Below are 14,599 nucleotides of genomic sequence, written 5' to 3' on the forward strand. Positions count from 1 at the left end.
TTCGCCCGGCGATCAGTTCGTGATTCGCCAAACCGGCGGACTTGTGGCGCTGTTCACCCGGCGGACATATGCGTTTACATTGTGAAAGAACTTTGACCCATGATGACACATCCATCATGGGGTACAGGACAGCCAATTGAGACATTTCAGCACATGGACAATTGGACATTCCCCTACCTTATAAATAGACCTGATCTAGTGGCCATTTTACATTCTGTCTTATGTCAGTGTAGGAACAGGACGCTGTGTGGAGCAGGGAGAGACTGTAGTAACACAAATCACCAGCTATTAGGTCCACAAAAGTCCTTTTAAGGACTGGTATAGGTGTAGTATAGTATATAGGGTTCGGTGCACTGCTGTGCTGGTGATTGCTGAGTGCACTGCTGACTGATTCTGCAGCTGTCTTTTGTCAGTGTAGGGACAGGACGCTGTGTGGAGCAGGGACAGTCAGTTAAATCACAAGCTATTACTATTAGTCCTTGTACACACTGTCGGACATTCCGACAACCAAATCCGTCGGATTTCCTCAGATGGATTTTGTCCGAAACTGTTGCATACACACAGTCAGACAAAGTTGTCAGAAAATCTGATCGTACTTAACGTGATGACGTTATTTCGTTAGGACGGGACTACGTTCAGGCTAGTAGCCAATAGCTTCGGTCTAGGAATTTGATCTGAGCATGCATGACACTTTGTCCGATCGGAATTCTCTACACATGATCGGACAATGGATCATGTTGTCGGAAAATTTTATAGCCCAGCTGGAAAACTTGGTCCGTCGGATACTCTGACGGAAACAGTGCGATGGAGCCCACACACTGTCGGATTATCCGACAACACGGTCCTATCGGACATTGTCCATTGGAATGTCTGACTGTGTGTACAAGGGCTAAGGTCCACAAAGGTCCTTTTAAGGACTGGTATAGGTGTACAGTATATAGGGTTCTGGTGCACTGCTGTGGTGGTGATTGCTGAGTGCACTGCTGACTGATTCTACAGCTGTCTTTTGTCAGTGTAGGGACAGGACGCTGTGTGGAGCAGGGACAGCCAGTTTAATCACTAGCTATTACTATTAGGTCCACAAAGGTCCTTTTAAGGACTGGTATAGGTGTACAGTATTTTGGGCTGTACACGTATAATATACTTTCTTCCAAATATAGAAAGATTATTATACTTGACTGCTGCCCGATTCTGCAGCTGTCTTTTATCAGTGTAGGGACTGAGAGACAGTCTGAAAATCACTAGCTACTAGGTCCACAAAGGTCCTTTTAAGGACTGGTATAGGTGTACTATTTGGTGTGCAGTATATAGGTGTGTAATACACGTCTAAAATTCTTGCACATATAGAAAGCATAGTGCTCTCTATATCGGTGCTGGTGTCAGTGCTCTCTATCACGGAGCTGGTGTCAGTGCTCTCTATCACGGTGCTGGTGTGGTCTCAGTGCTCTCTATCACGGTGCTGGTGTGGTGTCAGTGCTCTCTAACTCGGTGCTGGTGTCAGTGCTCTCTAACTCGGTGCTGGTGTCAGTGCTCTCTATCTCGGTGTTGGTGTGGTGTCAGTGCTCTCTATCTCTGTGTTGGTGTGGTCTCAGTGCTCTCTATCTCGGTGTTGGTGTGGTCTCAGTGCTCCCTTTTACGGTGCTGGTGTAGTGTCAGTGCTCTCTAACTCTGTGCTGGTGTCAGTGCTCTCTATCAGGGTGCTGGTGTAAGTGCTCTCTATCTCGGTGCTGGTGTCAGTGTTCTCTCTCTATCTCTGTGCTGGTGTGGTGTCAGTGCTCTCTATCTCGGCGATGGTGTCAGTGCTCTCTATCTCGGTGCACGTGTCAGTGCTCTCTATCTTGGTGCTGGTGCCAGTGTTCTCTATCTCGGTGCTGGTGTCAGTGCTCTCCATCACGGTGCTGGTGTGGTGTCAGTGCTCTCTATCTTGGTGCTGGTGTGGTGTCAGTGCTCTCTATCTTTGCGCTGGTGTCAGTGCTCTCTATTACGGTGCTGGTCTGGTGTCAGTGCTCTCTATCTCGGTGCTGGTGTGGTCTTAGTGCTCTCCATCTCGGTGCTGGTGTGGTCTTAGTGCTCTCCATCTCGGTGCTGGTGTGGTCTTAGTGCTCTCCATCTCGGTGCTGGTGTGGTCTTAGTGCTCTCCATCACGGTGCTGGTGTGATGTCAGTGCTCTCTATCTCGGTGCTGGTGTGGTATCAGTGCTCTCTATCTTGGTGCTGGTGTCAGTGCTCTCTATCACGGTGCTGGTGTCAGTGCTCTCTATCAGGGTGCTGGTGTCAGTGCTCTCTATCAGGGTGCTGGTGTAAGTGCTCTCTATCAGGGTGCTGGTGTAAGTGCTCTCTATCTCAGTGCTGGTGTCAGATCTCTCTATCTTGGTGCTGGTGTCAGTGCTCTCTCTCTATCTGGGTGCTGGTGTCAGTGCTCTCTCTCTGTCTCGGTGCTGGTGTGGTGTCAGTGCTCTCTATCTCAGCGCTGGTGTGGTGTCAGTGCTCTCTATCACGGTGCTGGTGTGGTGTCAGTGCTCTCTATCATGGGGCTGGTGTGGTGTCAGTGCTCTCTATCACGGTGCTGGTGTCAGTGCTCTCTATCACGGTGCTGGTGTCAGTGCTCTCTATCTCAGTGCTGGTGTCAATGCTCTCTATCACGGTGCTGGTGATCATCTTCTGCACCCTCTTCATAGCCTGCCCTGACCTTTCCTCTCCTTCGTGGCCTTCATGCACTCCTGAATTGTCAAAATTTCACAGATAAAAAAAAGAATGCTTGTCGTTGTCGATCCCAGATTCACTTCATACTTTTGTTATGTCAGTGTCCATGTGGTGGGACTATGTGTGCACAGTTAGTAAGTATTTTGTGACTGAAAATATGACCTGTAGGTTTTTAAGATTCGCCTGCCATTAAAGTCAATGGGGCTCGCCGCAAACTTTGCGGTTCGTGAACTTTTGGCCGCTTTCACGGTTCGCGAAACGTCCCGTCAGAAGTTCGTCCATCTCTACCCAGAAGCACAAATTGAACAGCAGTACAATGATCTGAAAAAGCACGAGTCTGAAAACCAGGAATCTACTCTCACCAAACTTCGACTAACACGAGATTTTCAGAAGGAGCCCAAAGGGTGGTGCACGGAGTATTGAACTTCATCACGTCGCCACATTCTTGACAGTTGGAATTTGGTGTGACCGTGTGTATGCAAGACAGCTTGAGCGAAATCCCGTCGGGAAAATCATCAGAGCTTTTAGCGACCAAAATTCCGATCGTGTGTACGCGACATTATTCTTGAGAAAGGGGCAGACAGCTCTGAAATGCAAAGCCAGGCCAGCCCACTCTTTCCACATGTGCTCCCCAAATGCAAGTAAAATAGGTTGAAGGAAGTCTGAAGTGTACAATGACTGAGCAGAAGCTCTGGAACCCCAAGTCAGCCATAGGGCCTGTGTCAATGGGCTTTTGTTCACTTCATGTAGGTTTTGGATTCCTATACAAGTCTACGGGAATGCAAACCCTGTTTGAAGCAGGTCCAATGCAGGTGAGGAGGTCAACTATAGGTTATACGTGTAAATACATTTTGCCCAAAACCTGTTCACATAGGCCCATAGGCAGGTTGACAGAAAAATAGAGCAATGCTGGTCATGCCAGGGTCACTTTTTCCCTTTAATTTTGAAAGCACTTTGTATGTGAGCTGCATGTGTATGCCTCCTTAAAGCTAATCTCCATCTTTTTTTTTTCAGTTTAAATAGATCATTCAGGCCAAGCTGGCCCAAACAAATGTAGTGCTGGTATTTTTAATACTGATGCTAGTATTTTTGTAAATTTAAGTTTGTCTGAAGCTGCAGTTTGGTTCAGACTAATTATGCTAAAGTTCTGGCTTCTGTACCAGTTTGGCTGGGTTGTGCTAATTTCCACTTGACTGTGGGTGTCACCGTCACCACCGGTAAGTGTTGGAAATGCAACAAGCTAAATGTATTGGGTACCCCTTTTAGTCCGAAATATCCCAGTGGGAGTGGTCTGCCCCACCGGGTAAGGGTACTTAAGGTACCGACGCCATTTTCTGGGGTTCGTTTTTCCCGACCTCATGGCCCTCCTGGCCTGAGGTATGTGCTGCCTTATTCGAGCCTCCACAACTGAAAGGTAGGCCCAGAGGCTCTGGGGCCTACTGATACAGAGATGATCCTGTGCTGTCTTGCCTGCGGGAGAAGCCAAGCAACTGGAGGATCCAGGTGAGGACTTTTCTGAGGAGGACCGAGCAATAAGGCTGGTGCCTCATGGAGAAGCCTGGAGACTCAGTTGGAGGATGCATCCTGGGTTGCTACCACACAGTGTCGCCGGGTTGGCTGAAAGAATCAGGTACTGTGGGGAAACTCTTTAATTTTGCAACCAGAAGCTTATTGTGCCTTCCTGTGGCAGAGGATTGCATAACAAGATCGCTAAACTTATCAAGTCTGTGGCAGAGACTTTGTTTGAGCATCTCATCGGCTTCTAGGTCAGTGAGAGAGGCCTATCCAGTGATTGTTAGATCTAGCTTGTGGGAATCGTTTGTCCTCTGGATCAAGGAAATACCTTTAACCCGCAAAACTACAAAAGTACCTGAATTCCCCTTATCCCCTAAATTGCAAAAGTGTGTGTTTTTGTTAAACACCCATTAAAAGGACTAAGTGTCAGAGCTAATTTTCTTTAATCCACTCTACAACAGGACCCCTAAGATGGACACAGTGAGCAGGTGAGGTAACGGTAAGCCCAACAAAAACCAGCAGCTCCTTCGGGGGTCAGTGCTACACAAACTTTTACCTTCGCTAACATGTGTGGCTGCTGAGTGTGCTGTATAAAGTGTATTGAGCTGAAGCTACAAACAGGATACAGCATTGTGTTCTGGGTGCGAGGTGAGGTCTTCCACCTGGTTCAAAATAGCGTAGTTCTGAGTGACCCATTCATAGGCAGCTTTGCTCTCTATCAATGAACACAAAGTTTCCTCTGACTGGCAGAGATCATATCTTCATTAGCCTGTGGGCAGAGCCACTGGCCCTGTATGTGGGAGTACCTTCTGTTGCGTACGCGCTCATCAATGCCCAGGACTGCCTAGTCCTGGGCATTGATGAGCGTGTACGCAACAAAAGGTACTCCCGCCTGGGGACTATGGTCATGTGAGACCTAATCCATTAAGGAAGTTCACGACTTAGAGATGAGTCGTGTCACTGTGTGCAGTAACAAAAGCACAGAGATCCTCTGAAAGCGATGTCCTGTGTCACTACCAGTGTTGGTCATCTTACTTTAAAAAAGTAATTAGTTAAGTTACAAATTACTTCTCCAAAAAAGTAATAGTGTAAGTAACTCTGTTACTACATTGGAAAAGTAATTAGTTACTCAGCAAAGTAACTGTGACAGGGGTGGCAGCGGTGGTACTTTAGGGGGAGGCAGCGGTGGTACTTGGGGGGGTGGCAATGGTGGGGGTTTACAGTACTTGGGGGGGTGGCAGCAGTGGTACTTGGGGAGGTGGCAGTGGTGGTGGTGTACTTTGGGGGGTAGCAGTGGTGGTGGTTTACAGTACTTGGGGGGTGGGGGGGTGGCAGCGGTGGTGGCGCCATTCTCTCCCACCACCACCTGTGCCTCTTACTGCCACCGCCACTGATCTTATCCCTACCGTATCCCCCCCCATCACCTCTGTTGTAGAAGTGATGGTGAGTGGGTAGGGATGGGATCAGCAACAAGTAGAGGTGGGGAAGAACTTGGGATTGATCGATTGCACTGCAATTTGAATCGTCAGTCACTTACTTGAATGCCTCCAGGGATGCCTTTCCTCATGGGGAGAGAGAGAGACCCTCCCCTTCACTCGATTGGTGTCAGTTGACTTCATTTTTCAGTGTCCGCCCCGCCTCCCTACATTCTCTCTCTCTGGATAGGCGGGCCGGGATGGGGTGGTCCAGACAGTCTCTCTGAGTCTCAGCCTCTTCTCAGCTCAGCGGGTGAAAGCCCCATCCCCGTGGCGGAACGGCCAGGCAGCGCGGCTACGGCGGGCCTCCCAGGCGCTAGATGTAATTGCGGTAACGCCGCCCAAGTAATGGGAACTGAATTACCATGAGGGGAAGAGTAATCAGTTAGGCTACTTGTTACCCTCTAAAGTAACTGCGTTAAGTAACTCTGTTTATATTAACTGAGTTACTTACATCACTGGTCACTACACACTGTTGTTGTAGCCTGTTGCAATTCAAAGGGACACCACTGAGGCCATGCCCTCTCCATAAGTTTAACATAACTTGGCCACCTCGCTCCCAGTGACGAAATGGAGTCCCGCCGTGCGCATAGCGCAGACCTCATGTGCACACTCATTAACTGTCCTTCCCGTACCATGTGGCCAGGCTATAGGACTCTGTGACATGGGTTTGGTCCCGGTTGCTGTGGGAAACCAACTGCTGAGGAGGAAGCAAGATAACCTCCTCACTACTGGAGGACCTGTCACCTACACCAGGTACCACACTTCATTACTAGCTGCATGTACATTGCAATAGTCCTTAGTTGCCCATGACAACTGCATGATGACACCTGCTCATATTTTGCTGAGTAAAAGCTTTTGTAGTAGTTTTCATACCCAACATGTGCTTTTCTGACCCTAGTTCTTTTGATAAGCTAGAAACCCTCATGCACCCTTTGCATAATTTCAGACCAGGCTCAGAACGGTTGATGCAACTTTCCTCAAAAGTCATAAAAGAACCATAAAATGTCCCCGACTATCTCTACTTGGCTGACCAGGCATACCTAAAAAAGGTAGTAGTCCACATTAGGAGTTCTCCAAGTTTTGGAAGATCTCAGGGCTCCCAGTATTTCTGACTGAATGCAAGGCACTACAGTCGTCCTCCGCAGCAATCACGTCACCCTCTCTTGAGCCAAACAACAGCCCCGGACCCAGCCTGCCATTTTATTTATATCACAGGTGGGTATGCTGGATCAAAAAAGCCTAGGAACAGCAGCAGATACGGTACATTTTTTTTTTTTTAACTAATTCTTCTTTATTAAAATTTTTTAAACACAGATTGACAATAGCACATACGGTACATTAAACACATTAACTTCCCCCAGCCTGAGCCATCCACTGTCCGGCTAGCAAATCCACCTCTCTAATGTAGCACCCTCAGGCAGTAGGCAAATTTAATTTTAGCTCCTCTGTAGTCAGTTAATTGTTTGTGTAATAAAAAATACTAAAGTGCTGATATAAATATTTAAAATACTGTGATAAAACACCACAAATGAGTGATAGATAACAATTGTGTGTAAGAGGTGCGCTATAATGAACCTTCTACTGTGACACAAACACTTAAAAAATTAATAAATTAATAATATATAAACACTTCAAAAAATATTGCCATGTAATATAACCACTGTGATAATAATTAAAATCAGAACTAAAGTGCTTATTGCAAAAAATCCAAAATAATTAAAGTGCTGCAAACCTCAATACAATAGTGTTGAAATATACCTGAATGTGGGGATTGGACTAACCCCAAATGCAAAAATACACAAATTGGTCAAAAGAATCATATACAGTCCCCTAGTTACAAACATATGACTTACAAACGACTCCTACTTACAAACGGAGGGAGACAACAGGAAGTGAGAGGAAATCTACCCCTAGGAAGGGAAATTCACTCCTTTAAGCCCTTGTACACATGGTCGGACATTCCGACGGAAAAATGTCCGATCAGACCGTATTGTCGGATAATCTGACTGTGTGTGGGCTCCATCGGACTGTTTCCGTCGGAATATCCGACGGACAACGTTTTAGAGCTGGGCTATAAAACTTTCCGACAACATGATCCGATCAGACTTTGTCCGATTGTGTGTAGAGAATTCCGATCAGAAAATGTGCCACGCATGCTCAGATCAAATTCCTAGACCAAAGTTATTGGCTACTACCCTAAACGTAGTCCTGTCGTAACGAAATAACGTCATCACGTTATGTACGATCGGATTTTCCGACAACTCTGTCCGACCGTGTGTGTGCAACACAAGTTTCGGACAAAATCCGACGGATTTTGTTGTCGGAATGTCCGACCGTATGTACAAGGGTTAAGAGTTATTATGAGAGAAAGGTGTCTCCACTGATGTTTTATCACCAAAGCTTGTTTCCACAACAGCCCAAAATTTTCTAAATCCAATTGCCATTGAGACAGAAAGTGAGGTGAAATCTTCTGAACAGGTGCACAGACAGCAAAACAAACGTTGCAGGGGTGATAACCCTTCCCTATGCTATCCAAAACGCTTAAAAATCGTTTTTTTGGCTAGAGTTACACTTACAAAATGTACCTGTTCCAACTTACAGATTCAACTTAAGAACAAACCTACAGACCCTATCTTGTTTGTAACCAGGGGACTGCCTGTATTAGGACCAACGTGGCACTAATTTAAATGGACCGGGAATAACACCGTCTAAGTGCTTCTTGCAATATTGCAATTAGCCAAGAATATAATAAAGTGCTGCAAGAGATTGAAATAAAAATGCAACAATTAATATATAACAAATATATACTAAATATGTAAATTAAGCCACACAAGGTTAGTCACAAATATCCATTGAATAACCAGGCTGTCAGTTCATGAATGATAATCAGTTGTGTTTGTGTGCTGTTTCTTTCAGTTTCGCAACTTTTGTAGGTTCTCATATGAAACAAAGGAGACACATCATTGCGTAATGAAACAGATTTAACCAAAGAGTCTGAAATGTAAGGCGAATCCACTCATATTTAAGTAGTTACCCAGCGCTTTTAATAGAACGGTCAGGTATTTTTCAAAGATCATGTTCCTCACACTGCATCTGCTGTGCTCACATGTATGCACATTAGATGTCGTCACTGGCTCCTCCAGACGCGTTGCGTCACGTTATGTGACTTTATCAAGACCCTTCAAGAGGTGATCAGAGACTAATAGCTTCAGCCACAACCCCGGTAAACCACTTGCAAGCCGCAATGCATATATACGCATTTTGGTCAGGGCCATCTTTAACGCTGGGCAAATGGTGCATCTGCCCAGGGGCCCATTCATTGTTGAAGGGCCCAAAACCCTGATAAGTAAAGTGCATTCATTTTCTCCTCCTTTCTATCCAGCTCGGCATGGGTTAAGTGACATCACGTCCCCACAGTGTCTCTTCTACTGGCCCGCTCCTTCCCCTTATCTCAGTCTCAGTGACCTGAGTCTCTTCCCCTACGACATTCTGCATTCTGCCCCTCTCATCCCTCCTCTGCAGGCAGCTGCTCTGTATAGTCAGTAGACTGTCTTGCTCAGAGGGGGACAATCTGTGTGCTGTCCTGGGCTCCCCCTCCCACCACCTCTGATAACTTTTCAGGAAGTCTCAGCTGCTGCACAACTTTTTGGGGGAATGCAGGGCTGCTGTGTGTTGTAGTGCAGGGCAGTGATTGGCTGCTGCTGCAGAACTTCTTGGAAGGGGGGAGGACGGGGCTGCTGGGTGTTGTAGTGCAGGGCAGTGATTGGCTGCTGCTGCAGAACTTCTTGGAAGGGGGGAGGACGGGGCTGCTGGGTGTTGTAGTGCAGGGCGGTGATTGACAGCCGTGGGCTCAGCAATAACCCTCTCCCTGCTTCTCCACCTTCAGCAATAACCCCCCTCCCCGCCTCTCCATCCTTAGCAATAATCCCCCTCCCCGCCTCTCCACCCTAATAATAACCCCCCTCCTCACCCAGAAGCAATAACCCCCCTCCTCACCCACAGCAATAACCCCCCTCCTCACCCTCAGCAATAACCCCCCTCCTCACCCTCAGCAATAACCCCCCTCCCCGCCTCTCCACCCTCAATAATAACCTCTCCCCCTGCTTTTCTACCCTCAACAATAACCCCCCTCTCCACCCTCAACAATAACCCCCTCTCCACCCTCAGCAATAACCCCCTCTCCACCCTCAGCAATAACCCCCTCTCCACCCTCAGCAATAACCCCCTCTCCACCCTCAGCAATAACCCCCCTCCCCACCTCTCCACCCTCAATAATAACCCCCCTCTCCACCGTCAACAATAACCCCCCTTACTGCTTCTCCACCCTCAACAATTAAACCCCTCCCCGCTTCTCCACCTTCGATAACCCCCTCCCTGCTTCTCCACCCTCAACAATAATTCCCTTCCCTGCTTTTCCACCCTCAACAATAACCCCCCTCCCCGCTTCTCCACCCCCAACAATAACCCCTCTCGCTACCTCTCCACCCCCAACAATAACCCCTCTCCCCACCCCCAACAATAGCCCCTCTCCCCACCTGACCACCCCAAACAATAACCCCTCTTCCCACCTCTCCACAACAATAACCCCTCTCCCCACCTCCAACAATAACCCCTCTCCCCATGTCTCCACCCCAACAATAACGCCTCTCCCCACCTCTCCACCCCAAAGAATAACCCCTCTCCCCACCTCTCCACCCCCAACAATAACCCCTCTCCCCACCTCTCCACCCCCAACAATAACCCCTCTCCCTGCCCCTCCACCCCCAACAATAACCAAAATCCCTGCCTCTCCACCCCCAACAATAACCTGAATCCCTGCCTCTCCACCACCACCAATAACTCCCCCCCCCCCTCCCTGCTTCTCCACGTTCAGCAATATCCCTCCTTTCTGCAGAAACAGCAGCACGCTGATGGTCAATGAGTGGCAATGTAGTATTGAGGGGGGCTGTGTAATGATGGGGGTATTATGGGGGAGGGATCCTGTGTAATAATAAGGGGGTAGTATGGGAGAGGGGGCCTGTGTAGTGATTTGGGTAGTATGGGAGGTCCTGTATAATGATGGGTGGGGGAATTGCATGGGGGGGCCCCAAGTAAAATGTTTACTCAGGGTCCAAACAATATTAAGGATGACCTGATTGTAGTCGGCAAGTGGTTATGGAGCAGCACCTGCATTCAACAGTTGGGGCTTTTTTTTGCAATTGAGTCAGATGATCAATCAATCCTACGGGAAGGGACTATGGAAGGAGGAGGATCAGAAAAGACAGGATCAGCCTTATTACACAATGCAGAGGATTAACCCCTTAGGTTCCACAGTGAGTATAACAAGCATGCTTTCTGCATATACAGACTGATTTTACTGTTGTGGGTTTAATAACACTTTAAAGGAGAAGTCCAGCCTGAGCTTGTTTGGCTGGACTTCTCCTTTGGGTCACAGGAGTGCAATTCATTATGCACTCCCGTGACCCGTTTTCAGCAGAGACCAGTCTGAAGTCCGCTCTCTGCTGACGTCACACAGATCAGTGGCAGATCCGACTCTGAAAGTCTGGATCTGCCAGGTGCCTGGACTGATGGCTGTCTTAGCAAGCCCCTGAGACGGCCACTCCCAGCCCCTCCACAGCTCAGCACTCCAGTGGAGTGGAGGAACAGAGCAGGAGAGCTGCTGATTGACAGTCAGCAGCTCTCTGTTCAGGGGGCTGAGAGAATGGAGCCATCGGCGGTGTTTCGATGGCTTCGCTCTCAGGGCAGAGAGGCCGGGGACAAATGCAGCATCGGACCGATGCTGCATCCACCTAGGTAAGTATAATGGGGGAACAAAAACAGATTCACATACTTCTCCTTTAAGCCTAGCTAGTGGTGACACATCTGCAGAGGGAGAGAATGCCTCTCTGACCTATCTTGTACCAATAACGCTTGTTGTAGTTCAGAAATTAAACTCAGAGGAGTGTGGAGTATGTGTTTGCTTCCTAAAAAAAAAAACAATGGACTTCACAAAGGAAACGATATAATCTGCTTAATGTAAACTGTGTGCACAATTATTAGTCAAGTTGTATTTTTGAGGATTAATTTCATTATTGAACATCTACAGTCCCCTCAGTCAATCCAAAATGTTAATAAAACTTAAACTTGACAATTTAAGAAAGTAAAAGTGAGATTTTAGCTTCTTTTAGGAGAATATCTACGTGTGCACAATTGTTGGGCAACTATTAGTGTGCAGAATTATTATGCAACTAAATGAAAACCGAAAATCTTCCCATCTTACTTGTTTATTTCTACCCCTTTTTTTAATAACAATCATAAGCTTTCCATTTATGGAGTCTGTCAGTTTCTTGATCTGTTGATGATCAACTTTTTGTGCAGCAGCTACCACAGCCTCCCAGACACTGTTCAGAGAGGTGTATTGTTTTCCTTCTCCGTAAATATTGAGCTCACAAGTTCTCAATAGGGTTTAGGTCAGGCTAGGAAGAGGGCCATGTTTTTATTCCTTCATCTTTTAGGACTTTACTGGCTTTCCACGCAGTGGAGTACTTTGATGCATGCAATGGAGCATTGTCCTGCATAAATATCATGGTCTTCTTGAAAGATGCAGACTTTTTACTGTACCACTGCTTGAAGAAAGTGTCTTCTAAAAACTGCAGTAGGTTTAAGAGTTTATTGTGAGTCCATCTTCAACCCAAAATGGTCCAACTAGCTCATCTTTATTAATACCAGCCCATACCAGTACCCCACCTAGACCTTGCTGCCATCTGATTTGAAGTGGAGCTCTGTGTCTCTTACGCAAGAGTCACTCATCTCATCAGTCCATAAAACCTTTGAAAAATCTGTCTTCAGATATTTCTTGGCTCAGTCTTGACGTTTCAACTTATGTGTCTTGTTCAGTTTACATTAGTCATATCTGAGCACTGAACACATTCTACTTCTGGTCACTGCAGTTCTGGAATATGATAGCACTGGAGGATAATGGGTTCCTGGTAGCTTCACGTTTGATTCTTCTCAAATCTTTGGCAGTTAATTTGCGTCTTTTTTTCTCAACACGTTTCTTGCAATCATGTTGATTATTTAAAAAAATAAATGTGATGGTTCTGTAAACACCCCAATCTTAGCAATTTCAAGGTTGCTGCATCCCTTTGAAAGACTTTTTTTTAATTTTTGACTTTTCAGAGTCCGTTAAATCTCTTTTTTGGCCCGTTTTGCTTAAGGAAAGGAAGCTGCGTAATAGTTATGCACACATTGATATAGGGCAGTGTTTCAAAACCTTTTTTTAGTTGAGGCACCCCATTCTAAAATGGTAAAAAGAAAACTAAAAGTTTAAAATAATGCAGCAACATCCACACACATAGGACACCCGTTAAAGGTGATTTATTCTTCCAAAGAAAAACACACCTTTGCACATAGGTACTGACTAGTAATTCAAATGTTTCTTTTCCTCACTCAGCTAATGTAACCCTAGTGCTGACAGAAAGGGGCAAACAAGGATGCTGTGCAGGCTCTTGACATCCTCCTTATCAACCAATGTGATTGGGTTTTAGGAGGCCAGCGAATAGGTTGTAATGGTGCACAATGAAAACCTGTGGCTTTCCGTAACTAAAAGGCAGGCTTAATCCACCCTTTGGTTTGTATACAATTTTTGGGCAATTTTTAGGAATTTTGCCAAGGTACCCCTGAAGAAATCTGAAGGCACCTCAGAGTGCCTGGGCACCCTGGTTGAAAAAGGCAGATATAGGGTGTTGATCTCCCCATACCCACCTCATTACACAAATACACATTACCTGATATGCTTAAATCCAATAAGCATTTACATTTATACAGCTTGGTGTTGAATAATATGCAAAAAAATTATGATTTGGTCAAAAACTCACTCGCCTAATAATTGTGCACATAGTGTATACCTAAAGGCAAATCATCTTTTTATTTTAGTTTTAGATGGATTGGGGAGAGATAATGTTGTAGAACACATGTTTTTTATAGCAGCATGTGCTCCCCTGTTAGGGAGATTCACTCTCTCTATTTGTCATGTTTACTATTATTGTTGAAAGTGAAAGAAAAATTTTAAATTTTTGGTTGACGTCAGAAAAGTCATCTTCCAATGGGGACCCTGGTGACACCTCAGGATTCCCTCACTTTGGAGGGATTTCCTCTCGCTTCCTGTTTAGCTGTGGGACAGGGAGTGAAGGGAAATCCCCCCAATGGGACACAGATAGCAAAAAAAAAGGCAGGGGTTATAACCATCCTTTACTCTTTATGCGTGTTTTTAATTTATGATGTGACTGAATATCTAAATCCCACAGCACCATAATAGAAACATTTTTATATTTAAAACATTATTTTCAGTAGCTGTTTACCATCACACATGGCAGGAAAGTAATACAGCTAAAATTGTCTTCTAAAGCCTAATACAATATATACTGTATAGTAAAACAAAAAGCTTTTTTTCTGAACACAAAATACTGTAGTGCTGCTTCCAGCAACTAATCATCCAAACAACTAACTGCAGCTGCTAACATAGATTCAAGGTTTCCAGAAGATGACTTGTTAATTGGTTACTGTACAATATTTATCAAGTTCTCCTTCCAGTATTTAATTTCTTTCTGCAATATTTCCATTCTCTCTTTCATTTTTTTTTCTCTCTTTCTTTCTCTTTCCCTGGTTCTATCTGTCGCCTCCTCCGTTTTAGAGAAGCTGCAATTTGCTATTGACATTTGAGAAATTACAATGCCGAGAGTTGGGCACTGACTTCCAGTATAAGCAGCCTGGAAACACCCCCACTTTTTTTTAAACCTACATTCTCTTGCATGCCCCCTTAATATTTTATGACTGTTGCTCATAACACATTCTGAGGCATTTAAAAGTACATGATTAAAAAGGTCTTTTAAAGGATTATACTAAGCCATGAAAGATAAATAATGT

Source organism: Lithobates pipiens, unplaced genomic scaffold, assembly GCF_037356315.1.
Source record: "Lithobates pipiens isolate NorthernLeopardFrog02 unplaced genomic scaffold, aLitPip1_a1.2 Scaffold_16, whole genome shotgun sequence".
Lineage (NCBI taxonomy): Eukaryota > Metazoa > Chordata > Amphibia > Anura > Ranidae > Lithobates > Lithobates pipiens.